Source organism: Oncorhynchus gorbuscha, linkage group LG15 (assembly GCF_021184085.1).
Source record: "Oncorhynchus gorbuscha isolate QuinsamMale2020 ecotype Even-year linkage group LG15, OgorEven_v1.0, whole genome shotgun sequence".
Lineage (NCBI taxonomy): Eukaryota > Metazoa > Chordata > Actinopteri > Salmoniformes > Salmonidae > Oncorhynchus > Oncorhynchus gorbuscha.
In genome coordinates, this window is record NC_060187.1 from 11,847,580 (window position 1) to 11,863,472 (window position 15,893).

Here is a 15,893-nt window from a genome sequence, read left to right on the forward strand (position 1 = left end):
TTCATTAAGAAAGCAAAACTTATATGTGTTTTTGGTTGTTGAGTCAATTAGAGAATGCCCATTTCAAGCTTATCTTTCGAGAAAATGTAAAGTTACATCACGATATTTAGGCTAGTTATCTGGCTAACTCCTTGATCCTGCTTTGTACTATACCCCTCAGGTCACAGTAGTTATAGTATCAACAGACAAATCAGGGATTGTTTATCTTTAGCCTGTGTCCCCATGCTACTCACATGACTACTGGGCTTCTCATGCTGCTCACATCCACTCGGACCCCTGCTACCAATCACAATGGACTATTACTATGTCCTAAGTCATCTATAGATTTGTCAATAAACTTTACCCAATACCTGGGAAAGACCATATAAGTTCTGACTCTGGGTAAATGGAGGACTAGTGTAGCAGGCTGATAGTCTACACAGTATCTCAGGTCAGGGGGATAAGGGGAGGTCTTGGCACCCCCCTCCCCCAATCACAGTTCCACTTTTAGTTCCTCTGTAAAAACCCATTCACCTCTCAGTCACTCAGGCAGTGAGGAATGCACACTCCACTCCAGCTTCACTGGTAAGTGAGATGCTTGGTAAATGTTAATACAGTCATTATTAGGCATACAAATTGATTGTGAGCTTAGAGATGTATGAGCTTGGAAGACCGTTCGTTCCAACTGAGCACTGAAGAAAATAAGGAATGTGCATGGTGAGGATGATTTTATTTAAACAGAAACCTGAAAGACCAGCCTTGCTTCGAACTATAATATTTAGTTCAGTGGAAAGGAAGGGAGGTTCCATAACAAAGAACCAGCTATGAAAGAGGAACACTCGATTCAGGAACAAACTGGTATCTGTCATCATACTGTCATCAGGGCACTCAGTCACACTGACTTTTGACACGACTTTTAGAAGATAGAGCTTTACTTATTAAATAGTAAAAATATTAATAAAATATCTGAAATATTTCACTAAATATAAAAGTGGACGGAAGAAGAGTCTGAGACTTCTGTGACAGCCATAATGGTTTAACAGCTACACCATTAAAATGGACACTGTTAAATGAATGACCACGTTGATGGAGCAACAGACACCATTGCGCCACGGACACAGTTTCACTAGTCAGTTAACAGACACATCCAAATTGTGTCGCTGTTGATTGAATCACCAGGGCGGAAAGTAGGATAGGATGAACTGTAATGTTCAATCATTTATTTTATTGATCGATTATTATGTCTACAAAATGGTAAAAGGTTATTTCGTCTAAAATCAATAGTTTTCGACAAGACTTTGGCTCAGTGAAGTGGACACAATGTTTTTGGTTTGGGTCTATTAACTTTAATGGTACAGTGCTTCAATGGCCTAGAGTCCTATGTAAAACTTCCACCTGTCAGATATTTTGGGTTCAAAGTTGACATAAGGTACTATACAATTGAGAAAAATCTATATGACCTGGCAGCACCTCTTGCACTATAATATTTATCTCTCTGACCCTCTGGACCCTTTCAGCAAACACAATTTGAACACAGAAAAAATGATGTCATTCCTACTCTGGAGCAATGAACAGAGAAAGATACACAATCCCACTGCCTCACATTCGTCAAGGTCATACGGTGCGTTAGTCATGAGTGAGAGAGTTTGTCACAGTTTATCAGTTCGTTATCAGAACACCATGTGACTTGGCTCTTATGACACCATTCTCATATTCCCTTCCATTAAACCAGGCACAAACCAGTTTTTTAAAAACCTAGACCCCAGTTCTAGAATACATTAGCTCATTCTGGTCATTTAACATTACATTCCCCCTATTTTTTTCCTAACCCTACCACCCCTCCCCTGATTGGAGTAAACTAACATTTATCTTCGAGCACATATACAGTACACTCTGATCTTAATTCCAACCCTTAGATGTCCACAGACTAACCCATATGTCATAGTACACTACCATTTTACAATTTCCTTTTGCAATACATCCGTTTATTTAACTATGGATTCTTACGAGGGTCGTGAACCTCTCTATTTGTACCAATTCTACCAAGATTGCCCTAAAAATGTATATTTTACCTAAGAGTATAATCATATTTCCCATTAATTGATCAAGGTTTTTCAGATCTCCTAACAGTGCTGTTTGTCAGTCCATCTGAACACAGACGTTATGACTTCACAACCACTCCTGGACCTGACTCCAAAATATCATTGCGTTGTCCTGTGTGGCTCAGTTGGAAGAGAATAGAGCTTGCAATGCCAGGGTTGTGGGTTCAATTCACATGAGGGGACCCAAACAAAAATCTATGCAGTCACTCTGGAAAAGTGACTGCTAAATTGTAAAAGTGAACCACTGAAGGACAGTATCAAAAAAGATGATCTGTGTCCTTGTGGCAGTCTGCACAGGGCTTACTGTTCAATGCCCCATATATTGAGAATTATTTCTGTGGTGAGAATTGTATATAATAGTTTAAATTGAAAATAATGAATTGATGCATCAATTGTTGTTTTGTATATCAGTTCAGAAACCCAATGCTACAGTATTGGGACATCAAAAATCTGTTCCCAATTATCTTAATTCCCAGAACTCTCAAACTTGAGTTAAACTGAAACATTTAATGATTTATACTAGTCATTTTAATCCATGCATGGTTTTTCAATGGAAGCAGGCAAACCAATACATTCCTTTCTCTTTTGAGTAATTGCGTCTTCCATTTTTGTGGCTGAACTGCAATGAGTTGGTTATACTTTTGCATTAAACATACCTCTCTATAGACCTTTGTTAATTGCTTGTGTTACATAATTTTACAGTCTTTATTTACAATTCAGAAACAATATACCTTACTTATACTTTTTTTAGCCTTATAATTTGCTCTAATATTTGTTTAGCCTCTTCTGGAGGATGGCATTGGACTTGTAACCAAATCTATGTGGCTTCTTTTAAAAGGGGGGGATCATTTAAAACGGTTCCATTGTCAATTCATCAGAAGATGTATAACAACAAAAAGCCCCCTTTTGAACATTGGATGTGCCTCTCTTAGTAGCCTGCTGGAAAACCAGTTTGGACTTCGATATCATTTTGGTATAATGAAGGCTTTAAGAGAGAGGTTTAATGCCTTAATAGTTCATTTTTTTAACCCTCCAAACTCATGTTCGTTATATAAATACACCGATTCAACCCAATCTGGTTTGCCATTCCAAATAAAATGCAATATTTTTCTTGCATGATTTGAAAAAGGATTCTTCTGGAGTCGGTAGAAAAGGTTTCTCAAACTCGGTCCTTTGGACCCCAAGGGGTGCACAGCTGGTTCAAAACATCATCAAGCTTTGATCATTTGAATCTGCTTTGTAGTGTCAGGGGTCCCGAGGACAGAATTTGTGAAACTATGAGGTAGTGCATCTCAGTGCATTAGAACAAATTATTATTTACAATGACGGCCTAACCCAGCCAACGCTGGGGCAATTATGTGCCGCCCTATGGGACTCCCAATCACGGCCAGATGTGATACAGCCTGGAATCAAACCAGGGACTGTAGTGACACCGTTAGCACTGAGATGCAGTGCCTTAGACCACTGCAACACTTGGGAGCCCAATATAATGTCCCATGTTTGCAATTTAAAAAAATATATTTTACCAGTTGGAAAAAAACATTTACATAATGCAATATACTCTGAAAGGGTGATTTGATACAGCAGCACCGTGCTATCACTAGAGATGAGAACTTTGTGACAAACTTAGTGACTCACTACTTGATCGAAAGGCCCACCAACCTCAGAATGTATTGATTAAATGCCAAGGCACATGTTGCGTCCAGGGCCAGGCTGCCCACCACTGTGCATGGTGTTCAGATCAGGGTATGTCTTCCGCTGCAGGAAGTCTTAATCAGAAAATGCCAGCAGCACAGCCATCAGCACCTGCCACGTGCCAGAACGAGACATAGCTGAAATATTCATACGGCTCTTGTCAAGGCTCATATGTGAAGCCCCACTGAACCTTTTGGGGGCCACTGAGATCTGGTGTTGCTGCTGGAGAGAGAGGAGGGGAGCTGCGTTGCTCGATTATGCTACAGGCAGTCTAAAGTAACATTCCAATTCTCCACTAAAGTGCAGGTTCATATTCCCTAGAAGATTTTAAAAAGCATTGGGTATATGATAGACAAGACTCTATGTACGGTACATCAATGCCAGGTCACAGTTGTTTATGAGAACTTGTTCTCAACTGGCCTACCTGGCTAAATAAAGGTGAAATAAAATTGTAAAACTGCAAACCTTTAATTAATCACAGAGGGTGAACGAGTACACACTTCAAGGAGGGGGAGGGTTGTAATTTAACCTATGGCTGTAGGATAGGATTAGGTGTGCGTGCGTGTCCGTGTGCAGGAGAAAGTGAATAGTGCTTATAGTGGGTCTGAGACTGTTTCAAGCTGAGGCTGCTGGCTGGGCTTGTTCAGCTGTTGTCAGCACACCTCTCCCTGACTGAGCCCATGTGATGTCACCACTGGCTCTCAGACTCTCTCTGGGGAGACAAAGTGCTGCCAAGGAAACCTCATTCACCTCCATCACAACTTGAAAAGTGTCCTCTGCTGTAGCAGTACTTTTGATCTGCTGTGAGGGGAATCTTTAACTCAGCTCAGGAGTGTATATATATATATATATATATATATATATATATATATATATATATATATATATATATATACAGCTCCAGTCAAGTTTGAACACATATACTTATTCAAGGGCTTATCTTTATTTTTACTATTTTCTACATTGTAGAATAATAGTGAAGGCATCAAAACTATGAAATGTCACACATATGGAATCATGTAGTACCGCAAAAAATATAAAAACTAATCAAAATATATTCCAAAAATGTGATTCTTCAAAGTAGCTACCCTTTGCCTTGATGATAGCATTGCACACTCTTGGTATTATCTCAACCAGCTTGCATTTCAATTTTTTAAAATTGGACCTTTATTTAACCAGGCAAGTCAGTTAAGAACAAATTCTTATTTTCAATGACTGCCTAGTAACAGTGGGTTAACTGCCCGTTCAGGGGCAGAACGACAGATTTGTACCTTCTCAGCTGGGGGGTTTGAACTTGCAACCTTCCGGTTACTAGTCCAACGCTCTAACCACTAGGCTACCCTGCCGCCCACCATCACTGAGGGCCCTGGACCGGAGACCATTGCTGGGGGACCGGAGACCGTCGCTGGAGGCTCCGGACCGGGGACCGTCTCTGGAGGCTTTGTGCCATGGATCATCACTGGAGGCTTCGTGCCATGGAACATCACTGGAGGCTTCGTGCCATGGATCATCACTGGAGGCTTCGTGCCTTGGATCATCACTGGAGGCTTCGTGCCATGGATCATCACTGGAGGCTTCGTGCCATGGCTCATCACTGGAGGCTTCGTGCCATTGATCATCACTGGAGGCTTCGTTCGTGGAGCAGGCACAACCCGTCCTGGCTGGATACCCATTTCAGCCCTGCACGTTCGAGGCGCATTGGCCTAAGAAACGCACTGGAGGCCAGAAGCGCTGAGCCGGCACCATCCATCCAGGCTGGATGCCCACTCTACCCCGGCCGATGCGGGGAGCTGGAATATAGCGCACCGGGCTATGAGTGCGCACTGGAGACACAGCGTGCTTTACCACATAACACGGTGCCTGCCCGGTCACTCTCTCCCCACGGCAAGCACGGGGAGTTGGCTCAGGTCTATCACCTGACTCCTCCAATCTCCCCGTGTGCCTCCCCCCCAAAAAAATTCTGGGGCTGCCTCTCATGCACACCTCGTTCAGCCAACTCCTCGTAGCGTCGCCGTTCCGGCTTTGCTGCTTCCAGCTCCTCCTTAGGACGGCGATATTCACCAGCCTGTGCCCAGGGTCTCTTGCCTTCCAGTATTCTCCTCCCATATCCATTCCTCCAGGAAACGCTGATTGGTCTTTTTGTGGTGGGATCTTCTGTAACGGGTGTCGTCGGAAGGATGAGACCAAGGCACAGCGTTCTTTGAGTTCCACATAATTTATTAACGAAGTGAAACTTTAGAAAAGACAAAACAATAAAGAATACAACGACCGAACAGCTTCGTTTTGCAAACTACCTGCACACAAACAAAAAACAAGATCCCACACAGAAGGAGGGAAAAGGACTGCCAAAGTATGATCCCCAATCATAGACAACGATAGACAGCTGCCTCTGATTGGGAACCACACTCGGCCAGAAACAAAGAAATAAAGAACATAGAATGCCCACCCAAATCCCACCCTGACCAAATCAAAAGAGAGACCTAAAAAGGCTCTCTAAGGTCAGGGCATGACACATTAACTGTTCAGAGGAGACTGCATGAATCAGGCCTTCATAGTCGAATTGCTGCAAAGAAACCACAACTACAAGACGCCAATAATAAGAAGAGACTTGATTGGGCCAAGAAACAAGATCAATGGACATTAGATAGGTGGAAATCTGCCCTTTGATCTGATGCATCCAAATTTGAGATATTTGGTTCCAATCGCCGTGTCTTTGTGAGACACAGAGTAGGTGAACGGATGATGTCCGCATGTGTGGTTCCCACCGTGAAGCATGGAGGAGGAGGTGTGATGGTGCTTTGCTGATGACACTGTCTGTGATTTATTTAGAATTCAAGATGCGCTTAAACAGCATAGCTACCACAGCATTCTGCAGCGATACACCATCCCGTCTGGTTTGCACTTAGTGCGACTATCATTTGTTTTTCAACAGAACAATAACCCAAAACACACCTCCAGGCTGTGTAAGGGCTATTTGACCAGGAGAGTGATGGAGTGTTGCATCAGATGGCTTGGCCTCCACAAACACCCAACCTCAACCTAATTGAGATGGACCACAGAGTGAAGGAAAAGCAGCCAACAAGTGTCCAGCATATGTGGGAACTCCTTCAAGACTGTTAATAAAATCATTCCTCATGAAGCTGGTTGAGAGAATAAGAGTGTGCAAAGCTGTCATAAAGGCAAAGCGTGGCTACTTTGAAGAATCTAAAATATATTTTCATTTGTTTAACACTTTTTTGGTTACTACATTATTCCACATATGTTATTTCATAGATTTAATGTCTTCACTATTATTCTATGATGTATAAAATAGTACAAATAAAGAAAAACCATTGAATGAGTAGTGTGTGTCCAAACTTTTGATTGGTATTGAATATGGTTCTTAATTTCAAACCACATTCAAACCTTTGAAAATAGTTAAAAACTAAGTTCAACTAAGAAATTCTAAATATACATGTTCTCTATTATGATTGTGTGGCAGGTTTGTTTTGTTTTGCTGTAAGCATCCTGGCAGGTGTCTTCACTGACATTTTCAACGTGTCCCTGAATGAGTCTGTAATACCAACATGTTTCAAGCAGAACACCATAGTCCCTGTGCCCAAGAACATGAAGGCAACCTGCCTAAATGACTACAGACCTGTAGCACTCACGTCCGTAGACATGAAGTGCTTTGAAAGGCTGGTAATGGTTCACATCAACACCATTATCCCAGAAACCCTAAACCCACTCCAATTTGCATACCGCCAAAACAGATCCACAGATGATGCAATCTCTATTTCACTCCACACTGCCCTTTCCCACCTGGACAAAAGGAACACCTATGTGAGAATGCTATTCATTGACTACAGCTCAGCCTTCAACACAATAGTATCCTCAAAGTTCATCACTAAGCGAAGGATCCTGGGACTAAACACCTCCCTCTGCAACTGGATCCTGGACTTCTTGACGGGCCGCCCCCAGGTGGTGAGGGTAGGTAGCAACACATCTGCCACGCTGATCCACAACACTGGAGCCCCTCATGGGTGTGTGCTCAGTCCCCTCCTGTACTTCCTGTTCACCCACAACTGCATGGCCAGGCACGACTCCAACACCATCATTAAGTTTGCAGACGACACAACAGTGGTAGGCCTGATCACTGATAACGACGAGACAGCCTATAGGGAGGAGGTCAGAGACCTGGCCAGGTGGTGCCAGAAAAACAACCTATCCCTCAAAGTAAACAAGACTAAGGAGATGATTGTGGACTACAGGAAAAGGAGGACCGAGCATGCCCCCATTCTCTTCGACGGGGCTGTAGTGGAGCAGGTTGAGAGCTTCAAGTTCCTTGGTGTCCACATCAACAACAAACTAGATCGGTCCAAACACACCAAGACAGTTGTGAAGAGGGCACAACAAAGCCTATTCCCTGGCAGGAAACTAAAAAGATTTGGCATGGGTCCTCAGATCCTCAAAAAGTTCTATAGGTGCAACATCGAGAGCATCCTGGTTGCATCACTGCCTGGTATGGCAATTGCTCGGCCTCTGACGGCAAGGCACTACAGAGGTTACATCACTGGGGCTAAGCTGCCTGCCATCCAGGACTTCTACACCAGGCGCTGTCAGTGGAAGGCCCTAAAAATTGTCAAAGACCCCAGCCACCCCAGGCATAGACTGCTCTCTCTACTACCACATAGCAAGCGGTACCGGAGTGCCAAGTCTAGGACAAAAAGGCTTCTCAACAGTTTTTACCCCCAAACCATAAGACTCCTGAACAGGTAATCAAATGGCTACCCGGACTATTTACATTGTGTACCCCCCCAACCCCTCTTTTACACTGCTGCTACTCTCTGTTTATCATATCAAATCAAATCAAATTTATTTATATAGCCCTTCGTACATCAGCTGATATCTCAAAGTGCTGTACAGAAACCCAGCCTAAAACCCCAAACAGCAAACAATGCAGGTGTAAAAGCACGGTGGCTAGGAAAAACTCCCTAGAAAGGCCAAAACCTAGGAAGAAACCTAGAGAGGAACCGGGCTATGTGGGGTGGCCAGTCCTCTTCTGGCTGTGCCGGGTAGAGATTATAACAGAACATGACCAAGATGTTCAAATGTTCATAAATGACCAGCATGGTCAAATAATAATAAGGCAGAACAGTTGAAACTGGAGCAGCAGCACAGTCAGATGGACTGGGGACAGCAAGGAGCCATCATGTCAGGTAGTCCTGGGGCACGGTCCTAGGGCTCAGGTCCTCCGAGAGAGAGAAAGAAAGAGAGAATTAGAGAGAGCATATGTGGGGTGGCCAGTCCTCTTCTGGCTGTGCCAGGTGGAGATTATAACAGAACGTGGCCAAGATGTTCAAATGTTCATAAATGACCAGCATGGTTGAATAATAGTAGATTCATGTACATACTATCTCAATTGGCGCGACCAACCAGTGCCCCCGCACATTGGCTAACCGGGCTATCTGCATTGTGTCCCGCTACCCACCAACCCCTCTTTTTATGCTACTGCTACTCTCTGTTTATCATATATGCATAGTCACTTTAACCATATGTACATACTACCTCAATCAGCCTGAATAACCGGTGCCGGTATATAGCCTCGCTACTGTTATAGCCTCGCTACTGTTATAGCCTCGCTACTGTATGTAGCCTCGCTACTGTTATAGCCTCGCTACTGTTATAGCCTCGCGACTGTATGTAGCCTCACTACTGTTTTAGCCTCGCTACTGTATGTAGCCTCACTACTGTTATAGCCTCGCTACTGTATGTAGCTTCGCTACTGTTATAGCCTCGCTACTGTATGTAGCCTCGCTACTGTTATAGCCTCGCTACTGTATGTAGCCTCACTACTGTTTTAGCCTCGCTACTGTATGTAGCCTCGCTACTGTTATAGCCTTGCTACTGTATGTAGCCTCGCTACTGTTATTTTTCACTGTCTTTTTACTGTTTTTATTTATTACTTACCTATTGTTCACCTAATACCTTTTTTTGCACTGTTGGTTAGAGCCTGTAAGTTAGCATTTCACTATAAGGTCTACACCCGTTGTATTCAGCGCACGTGACAAATAAACTTTGATTTGATTTGACAATGAGTCTTCTGTCTTGTAAATGTCAAGTGTGTCCCTCCCTACCAAAGTCAGGACATTATGCATACACACAAAAGGGTAAGGAACCAGGTGATATCTGATGCAGGCAGACATTGTTTGTCAGCGATAAACAGAAAACGCTGAGCAGACTGCCTAGCAACAGGTCCTCCATTTCAAAGCCTCTGTAAAGAGCATGACCAAATCAAACACACATTGCCTGAGTCTTGAATAAGACCATTTTAATACACTATAGGCTCTCACTCAGTCAGGAATGTGACATCTCCCTATGTTGGTAATAGCCAGCGTGACAATGACGATGTCTCCATGCCTAAATACCAACCTGCACCAACCACCACTGTTCTGTTTTGCCATGATCCCTTGCTTCATCCCACTCAGACACCATACACCACTGTTTTGACAAATTTGATCTGTGTGTTGACTACCCACCTGGGTTTGGTTGTTAGGCTAGCCCTATGGTCTTACATACAAAGGACAGGCAGAGCTCTTCTATAGTAGGGCTTTGGCTCAACTCTATTGTGCCTTTACTGTCACTGAATCAGTGGGCGGGAGGAGCCAGGTTACAGAACGCTGCAGGGCTGGCACAGGCTAACTAGCATGAGGCTCATGTGGCTACAGTTTGTGATCCCTTAATCTGATCTAATCACTGTAGAGTACAGTAGACTAGTATAAGGTCTTAGCAACCATTCAGGGATCTATCTGAAGGTATGCCTTCCTCCCTGATGATGATGATGTCTGTAGGGAATAGCAGCTCTCAGGGACAGGATCTCCTATCATCTCATGAGGCCTCATCAGGAGAGGAACAACAAGGTAGGAGAGTCGGGCTCAGGTCTAGCGGCTCTAGCCTACATCTAGTCAGTATACAAGACTAATCACCATCGGTAGGCAGTATACAGTAGGCTTGTCCCGATTTGTGATGATGCTGTAACACAATTACATTGAAAAAAATAAAAAATACGTTGTCTGTCAAGAATGTTGAATCAAAATAGACTTGAACTTACTCTGCTGGTTGTCTGTCTGGTTGGGCCTTCAGCTGGTCTAAATTTGAGAAAAAAATATCCACATTATTATTAAACCAACTTCAAAACGTTGGTCTCTGTGAGTGACAATCAAGTTAATTGCTCATGACCTAAGCACAGAAGTACTTGTACGCAATGTATGCATACTTACCGATGTCATGCAGGCGTTTACATGGTTTTGCGCATGTCCCAGGTGACCTTTAAACCGCAGTACCAGCGATCTAAAAAGTGGGTAAATAATAATTCCCTGTGCATATTTTGTCTCAAATCTGACTAGCTGAGGGACCTAACGCACATTACAACCCCGTAGAGTAAGTTCAAATGTATTTTTATTCAACAATCTGGCTTGTAAGTAAGCTTTCCACGTTTTTACAGTGCTTTGTTTGATAGTATACCAATAATTGGTATAATAGTCTGATTTATAAGGCAAGCAATAGGCCTGCTATCAAATCAGTCCAAATCAGTAGCAGTATGTCTTATGACTTAATCAAAGTCTAAAGTAAAATGATTAAATTAAATTATACTTTCCGGCAGATACAGAAGAAGTTGGAGAAATATAGGCCTGTTTTAGACATGTATTCATTACACAACTACTTGCCGCCCCGCCTGGATGTACGTACTTTTTCGCAGGCGGGCCTAGACGCTGCTACGTCACCGGCAGGGTGGCACTTGCCAGTGTTTTTTTGAACGCGCTAGAGCAACCCAGACACTGCTCATTCAACTTGCCTGTGCTTCAGTCACATTGGAGAGCCAGAGGGACAGAGCGAGAGGGACCTGAGAAAACTGAACCGTGCCAACTGCATCGTATTCGCTGTACCCACACAGACAACTCTGAATTTACATTAAATATGTCTATCACCATCTGCTGTCAAAAGCCCCAGGTAAGCAATTATTTCTGCAAAATATAGCTAAAGGATTGTCATTGTAGGCTACATCGTGTACTGTACGTAGGCTACTGGAGGAAATGGTTGCAAACGACGTGGTCATGGCTAACAGGGATCCAGCTTTTGTAAAATGAACGTCAGATTTGACTTTTTATAGCAGGTTAGGATTTACGCCGCAGGTTAGGCGATAATAGGATAATTAGATTAGGAAAAGGGTTCGTTTATATGCAAACATTTTAACTTGACCAAACGAGGTGGTTTACTTGGTTTTATACGCTGACCTCTGTGAGGTCGTTGTTCTACATCTAAAATAGAGTCTTTACTTGACTGTCGATGTTTTAACCTGAATCGGCGATGGTTGTTACATTGTTGTTACATTGCATCTTCCCGCCTTATAGCGGGAGGACGCGGAACGGATGGACACGAGCGTGTCGTTGGCAACACAGCGGTTAGTGCAATGACAATTTATCAGAAATAAACCCGTTGTTATTATGCTGCACCGCATGCCAATTGTTTGTCTTTCTTGCAAAAACCTACCATCTGTACATATTGATTTGTGAATTCGCTTGTCCGGACACGTTCTCTCACTGGCTGGCAAAATGGGGGGGGGGGGGTAGCCGAGCTCTGCAAAGTTTACCGGGCTGACCATAAGAGCTAATGTTAACTCGTATCGTTCCGTTTTCCTCTTTTGTAATACACAGTAGTCGCATCGTGTTATTTTTTTGTGTGTGCGTAGTTAGTCGTGTAAAGTCAAGCTGATGAGATTTTAGCTCCACTGACCTACATTCGGATAGTAGGGTCCCGGTGGGTAGACAAAGACAGGCTAGTCATAATGCCGGGGGCTGTGGTCTACTCTCTCGCTATGGCGGGCACAATATGATGCATGCATGCGCCAATGTGCGTTATGCGCGCGCCCAGACCAATGCGCGCGAGCCAGCCAATAGAACTGCTTCAGAATGGACCTATCATCTCAGAGGGACGGTTGTTACGCTCTCTGGGACTGCCCACCGACTGTTGGCAGCGTGGCAACACATGGGTACAATTTGTCCTTTTCCCCTTTCGAGATTGATACATTGTATCACTATTTTATTCCGTGTTGCTCTTGTCATTATTCAGAGGAAAGGTTCGCCCATTTTGAATGGTATATTGTTTTTGTGCATCTCTGAGTGATTCCCTGGGTCATTTCATGTTTTCTTGTTGTGTATCTGTGTATTGTGGTTCAAGCAAGCAGAAATCCGTCCAGTATGACGCAAAAAAACGTTTTAAAATATTGTCAGATTTTAATACTGGCTGATGTCATAACTCCAGGAGAATGTCTCCTCTCGAATGAGCCATTGATCATATGTTTGTGATATTCCTACCACGAGAAATTTGTATTTTAAAGGAGGGTCTAGCACATGTGTCCTATTTGTCTGTCTCTTTAGGCTAGGGTGCATTGCATGGTGCAGTTGCCAAATATATTATAGAAATGAGATAGGAATCCAATGAATTAAGGAACGTAATAACGCAGAACCCAGCAGTGTCGACCAATCGTGTTCACGATGTCATGCTTCTTCACCCGGTTGCTAAGCTAACAGTCACGCAATCCCTTCTCAAAGTGGATGTATATGTGGAGAAAATGGCCTATTTTCCTCTGAAGTACGTAATGTCACAATTCCAAAGCTATACGATATTACAGATAGCAAGTTATTTATCTTGCGTCATAGAAATGTAATGTACTTCTTGTTGACGAAATTTCTGCAAATGTTGGGGTTTTGCGCTAGCGCCCCATACATAGACTCCCATTCACTCCTTTTAGGAGAGCGCTCCTTGTTCCATGATCGCCCAGAATGCACCACGTGGCCCATAGACGTAGAATGGACACGGTTTCCCATCTCCTCAAAAGTATTTCCGAGGTTGTGAACATGGTGAGATGGTAGATTCCTAGATTGATACCGTGGTTTTAGGCGATTTTACAGCAACTACCTACTTGACATGCTGCTATTGTCTTGGGTATTATTGTGTGTAGCTATGTTTGCTAGCCAGACTAAAGAGAGCATTGCATTGTAGATTTTGTATTCGACTTGAGCTGCAACATATTTCCACAACGATTTTCCATGTTGTTACTAACCTTATTATAATGTCAAAATGAAACATTTGTTCACAAAAAATAATGTTCTCACATAGTGTTATGTAACAGTGTAAATTAAAGGAATGAGTTGTTTTGGCTGGAATTTTTCTTTAATGTCACAGACTGAAAATATATTTGCATTTACCTATCAATTTTGGATTTGTTGGTATTTTCCAAAAGCTAATATAAAAATGTCAAACTTAATGAAAATGTATATTTAGTTTATCATACTACTGTCATCAATATTACAATAAATATTAACCACTTTAAAATGAACATACATCAATCATTTCAAAGCTCATTACATACAATTGTCCATTTTAAAAGCCGATTTTATAGTGTTACAAAGTGGACTATATTTAGTAACTTACTTTAAAGATGGTGATGGGGTCTAAATGGGCATTGTTCTAAATTCAGTGTAGTTGTCTTTAACTGCCATTTCTTAGATATGTTCTCCAGACTTGCTCAGAGGGAATTGTTGATATGTTGTATAAAAAAATGCATTTTTACGCACACGTCTTTAGTATTTTACAGATAAAAAGAAGAAAAAAATATTTATCTGCAATCTGCTGTGGACAAGTCTGGTCTTGGAGTATCTTAACAAAATGAAACCAAAATATTTAGACTGACTTCATCCAGTGTCCAGAAAAATGGATTTACGTGATATGCAAATATGTGCATATTTAACAATATCACCCAATTTGCATATTTTTATACAATTTTTCAAAAACACTGTAATACAAAAAAGTTGTATGTTTGTGTCTACATTCAACTGGTCAAACGTTATTGTGATATAATTTTCAGGGCCATTTTTTCCCCCCTATGAGGGTGTGTTGCCTGGCCTTAAAGATACTCCAGTCTCTCTAGCACCTCACATCGCAATAGGTGGTCTAAGTATCTTCATGACATCCATGATATCCAATGCTCTGGTTTCTGTGAAAATAAAACCTCAATGGTTGATTTTTACACCCCGGCTTAGTTTGCTGTATTTGTGATTTATATAATGGGTGGAAATACTAGAATGTGAAAATGTGGGCGTGGCAATCTGCAATACTAGCCTAATGCTTGGGATGTCATTATGTTCCGCTGTGTCCTGGCTTTAGCATTCTGGGGACTTCTAATTGTTGTCTGTTTTCTACACCATTGTGATTTAACAGTCAGATGGAAACCGAGAGAAAAAAACGTTTAGAAAACTAGTAACCCTCTATGGCAGTATCTCTTTCTTTCTCCCCTGCCTGTTTCTCTACCAGCCTGTCTGTCTGTACCTCAATCTAACTGTTGCTTCATTTCTCTCTCGTCGTTCCCAGTCGGTCTCGCTTATCGACACCCTCCTTGTCTTCCCAAAGATTCGGCCTGATGTGATCAAGTCGTCCCCTTGACTGCTGTGATTTCCCAAAACGAACAGTCTAGTTCATATGAAAGTTCTTACCAGTGTCTACTCTTATTAATGTATATTTCCTCTAGTCTCTACACTCTCCTTACTACAGTCTCCAGTTAGTGTACAGTACTCTAGCAGGGGCATGAAGGTTGAGTTTATCGTTCAGCCTCTGTGCCCAACCAACACTTTGTATAGAGCCAGCTGGACAGAAGATTGTTCTGTATTCTACTCCTGGCCACCTGATCTTAAAGGTAAAAACAGATGTATAAAGGGAAGGAACGGGGTTAGCTAATTTTGCTTATCATTCACGCATAATCAACCCCTGAAATGTAGACAGACTAACAGGGTTGGCATGCTGAATGTTTGTGGACATCAAACATATGGAATCATGTAGTAACCAAAAAAGTGCTAAACAAATTTGAGATTCTTCAACCCTTTGCCTTGAAGACAGATTTTCAGATTCTTGGCATTCTCTCAACCAACTTCACCTGGAATTCTTTTCCAAAAGTCTTGAAGGAGCTCCCACATATGTTCAGCACTTGTTGGCTGCTTTTCCTTCACTCTGCGGTCCAACTCATCCCAAACCATCTCAATTGGGTTGAGGTCAGGTGATTATGGAGGCCAGGTCATCTGATGC

At 42.5% G+C, this 15,893-nt stretch overlaps 1 protein-coding gene across 2 annotated transcripts in view; it reads left to right on the forward strand.

The window, feature by feature from the left end:
- Positions 1 to 520: 520 nt before the first annotated feature.
- ivns1abpa (influenza virus NS1A binding protein a) overlaps positions 521 to 15,893 on the forward strand; it is a 58,447-nt gene continuing 43,074 nt past the window's right edge. Inside the window, exon 1 of one of the 2 annotated variants that reach the window (XM_046300130.1) lies at positions 521 to 564. The gene's annotated coding sequence lies outside the window, so the exon portion shown is untranslated. Of the gene's footprint in view, positions 565 to 11,573; positions 11,766 to 15,893 lie in introns of those variants that run through there. The other variant, XM_046300129.1, reaches the window with a different exon arrangement.